We start from the raw sequence: 4,392 nt of genomic DNA, 5'->3' as shown, positions 1-4,392 counted from the left end.
CAAGTTTGTTCTAATTTTTATTGATGATATTCTGATTTACTCAAAGAATGCAGAAAATGATGAGGAACATTTGAGGATTGTTCTCCAAACTTTAAGAGAAAATCAACTCTACGCCAAATTCAACAAATGTGATTTTTTTAAGGAGCAGATACAATATCTACGGCATGTGATATCTTTTGAAGGCATTGTTGTTGACCTCAAAAAGATTAAAACCATTTTAGATTGGCCTATTCCTAAAAATGTAGCAGACATTCGGTCCTTTATGGGCTTAGCGGGTTATTATCGTAGATTTATCGAGGGGTTTTCTAGAATTGTGTACCCCATGACATCCCTACAGAAAAAGGGTAGAGCTTTTAAATGGACAATAGAATGTCAACTTAGTTTTGAATAATTAAAACATTTGTTAACATCTGCCCCAATCTTGAAATTAGCTGATTAGATAATGATTTTATTATGTGTACAAATGTCTACCAGTAAGGAGTTGGAGGAATTCTGATGCAGGATGGTAAAGTGGTGGCTTATGAGTCGAGGAAGTGTTAGAAAATTATATATTACAGAGAAATGGAACACACAAAATATTGCAGAAATATAAACATAGAAAAAACGCATAAAACAAGAGAGACACAGATATACGTGGTTCACCCAGTTTGGGCTATGTCCACGAAGAAACATCCAATCCTTCTTTTGTATTATCCAACGAACTGAAGAGATACAACCTCAACAGATCTGTTGTAACTCCCTCTTCGCTCTCAATCTCCCCTCTCTTCCTCACTCAGAATACAAATCCCTGTCGACGCAATACAATTCCCTCATATATAGTGAGGGGTTGCCTTCCAGGGAAAAAAAACCTAAACTAAACATAACTTCTACCATCAGATCATCCGCCTAATGAACAGCCCAGATTGACTAGAAATTACTATACTTTTACAAGGCAATTTTACATCTATTTTTAGCATCGAGGGCGCTGCCCCCGAACCCCCACCAGGGGACCATTAGCCCCCGGGCCCCTCAGCTGGGGAGCATTAACCCCCCCCCCCCCCCCTGGACCCCCGCGGGGGGGACAAGTGCCCCCCGCACCCCCCCCCGCGTGGAGGGGTGTACAATATTGTTGGGCTATACATCCAGCTGAAACCTTTGAATATAGAAGATAATCAGGCTCCACACCCAACAATCTCCCACTTGGAGAATGATTATAGCAACCCCACCGCTGCTTCATTTGCTAGACAATGACTCCACTTTCAACCTGGTTGTTTCTCATCTTCTTCATCATAATTGAAGACCAATTGAAACTAAGCAGATTCTCAATTTCTCCCTCGTTACAACTTTTGTTAACATATCTGCAGGATTTTGGCTAGTGTGTATCTTTTCCAGCTTCAACTGTCCATCTTCAAAAGATGACCGTATGAAATGGTACTTGACCTATATATTCTTAGTCTTGGAATGAAATATAGAGTTCTTTGCAAGATGTATGGCACCCTGGCTATCACTGTATAACATGCCCAACTCCTGCTTCTTACCCAATTCATCCAGAAACCTTTGTAACCAAATCATTTCTTTACTAGCCTCTGTAGCAACAACATACTCTGGTTCTGTTGTTGAGAGTGCAACAACACTTTGCAGTTTCAAGACCCAACTGACAGTTGTTCCACCTACAGTAAACACATGCCCTGTTGTGCTCCTCCTGTTATCTCTATCACCCGCCATATCTTCATCAACATATCCCTGTAGAGAAATGTTTGAACCACCAAAGCACAATGCTTGATTTTTGGTGCCTCGCAAATACCTAAGAATCCACTTCACTGCCATCCAATGTTCTTTTCCTGGATTGTTCATGCACCTGCTTACAACTCCCACTGCATGTGCAATATCAGGTCTTGTGCTGACCATTGCATACATTAAGCTTCCAATTGCTGATGCATATGGAACTTTACACATATAATCCATGTCTTCCTGGGTCTTTGGGCACATCTCCTTACTAAGTTTGAAATGGCTAGCAAAAGGTGTACTAATTGGTTTTTCATTGTGCATATTAAATCTTTTCAACACCTTTTGTATGTACTCATTCTAAGACAATGTTAATTTGCGATGTTTTCTATCTCTAGTTATTCTCATACGAAGGATTTGTTTTGCAACTCCCAAATCCTTCATTGGAAATGAATTTGGCAATTTTCTTTTGAGCACATTTATTTCCTGCATGTTAGACCCTGCAGCAAGCATGTCATCTAACATATAATAAAAATATAATATAGCTGCCATCATTTTGCTTTTTCAGATAAACACAATGATCAGAGTGACATCTAGTATAACCTTGTTTAGACATAAACTTGTCAAATTTTAGATACCACTGCCTTGGAGCCTGTTTTAAGCCATACAAGCTCTTCTTCAACCTGCACACTAGTTTCTCCTTCCCTTTTACCTCATATCCTTGTGGTTGTTGCATATATATCTCTTCCTCCAATTCCCCATGGAGAAAGGTTGTCTTTACATCTAACTGCTCGAGATGAAAATCTTAAACTACTGCTAAACTTAAAATAGTTCTGATTGAAGTCATTTTAACAACAGGAGAAAATATTTCATCAAAATCAATACCTTTCTTCTGTGCAAACCCCTTCACCACAAGTCTAGCTTTGTACCTTTTTCTACCTCCATCTTCTTCGTTCAACTTGTAAACCCATTTATTCTGTAATGTTGTTATACCTGTAGGCAACCTGACTAAGTCCCAAGTTTGGTAATGTGCTAAGGAGTCCATCTCTTCTTTCATGGCTTGCTCCCACTTCTTCCTGGTTTCTACCTGCACTACTTCTTCATAACATTCTGGTTCACCAGAATCAGTCAACAATACATAATATAATGAATGAGAGTATCATTTAGGGGGTCTACTTATCCTGGTAGATCTTCTAAAACCACTTTCAAGTGTTTCAAGTGCTTGATGCTATTGTGGTTGTTGTTCTGGCTGTCGATCATTATAATTTTCAAGCACCATCACTTTTCCTATGATATCGTCAAGCACTATGTATTCTCTATTTTCTTTTTCTTGTTTCTTTTCCTGTAGCTAATCCTTATACAAAACCTTTTCATTGAATATGACATATTTGCTCCTAATGATTTTGTGTTTTTCATAATCATAAAAGAAGTAACCAAAATCATTAACACCATATCCAATAAAGGTACATTTCTTTGATTTCCTCAAGCTTTGTTCTATTTTCTTTATTAATATGGACAAAGGCTTCACAACTAAAAGTCTTTAAAAAAGAGTAGTTTACCTTTTTACCTGTCCATGCCTCCTCTGGAATACCACCATCCAAGGAACTTGAAGGCCCTCTATTTATTAGATAAAAAACAGTATCTACAGCATCTGCCCAAAATTGTAAAGGCAATCCTGCATGCAATCTCATGCACCTTGCATGCTCCATGATTGTCCTATTCATCCTTTTTGACACACCATTTTCTTGTGGTGTTCCTGGAACTGTCTTCTCTCCATGAATTCCATTCTCTGAACAGTACCTATCAAACTCTTTGCTACAATATTCACCTCCATTGTCTGATTTGAGACACTTCAACCTTTTTCCTGTCTCATTTTCAACCAAAGCTTTCCATTTCTTGAAAGTATCAAATACATCAAATTTATTTTCAATATAATAAATCCAGGTTTTTCTAGTTGCATCATCAATAAATGTAACATAATAACGAGAGCCACCAAGGGATGATACATGAGTAGGTCCCCATACATCTGTATGCACAAGCTCTAATTTTTCGCTCTTCTTTTCTTTCCCAACTCTAAGGAATCTGACTCTCTTTTGTTTTCCATAAACACAATTCTCACAGAATTTTAAATCAACGTGCTTCAAACTTGGCAACAAATTTCTTGAGTGAAGAATCTACATCCTTGTTAGGCCCCTATACTACTAGTGTAACCTCTTATTATTATTAGTAAAACTCCCTTATTATATTGTTGTACCCATGTAGTCCCCATATTGTTACTATTGTGCCCCATAGAAGCCCACTATTGTTATTATTGTGCCCTTATATTATTATTGTTATGTTGGCTCTGATTATATTATGACCCCTTAGACTTCTATATATAGAAAGGGGTTTTGTCATTTGTATCATCCAAGAATTGTTCATTCGTGTAATGTAAAGGAGGTTGCCCCCTCGAAGAGGCTTATTTCTAAGGTGTTCATCTATCTTTTCTATCTTTTTGTGAGCTTGTCTCATAACAATCCCCTTCTCACTCTTCTGCTCGAGCCTATGATGCCACAATGTCGTATCTTCTCCTGTAGAGGTTAAAGCATTAACAGAATTAGAAATACCATTGCATAAATACAATGTACCAACCTTTCCTCCTTTCGCTATTACTAGGGATCCTTTAGTGACCTTCCAAGTTGTATTTGT

This window comes from Pinus tabuliformis, chromosome 8 (assembly GCF_031772625.1).
Source record: "Pinus tabuliformis cultivar Carrire ecotype Pingquan chromosome 8, CPIR1, whole genome shotgun sequence".
NCBI classification, from domain to species: domain Eukaryota; kingdom Viridiplantae; phylum Streptophyta; class Pinopsida; order Pinales; family Pinaceae; genus Pinus; species Pinus tabuliformis.
This window is presented reverse-complemented; position numbering follows the sequence as displayed.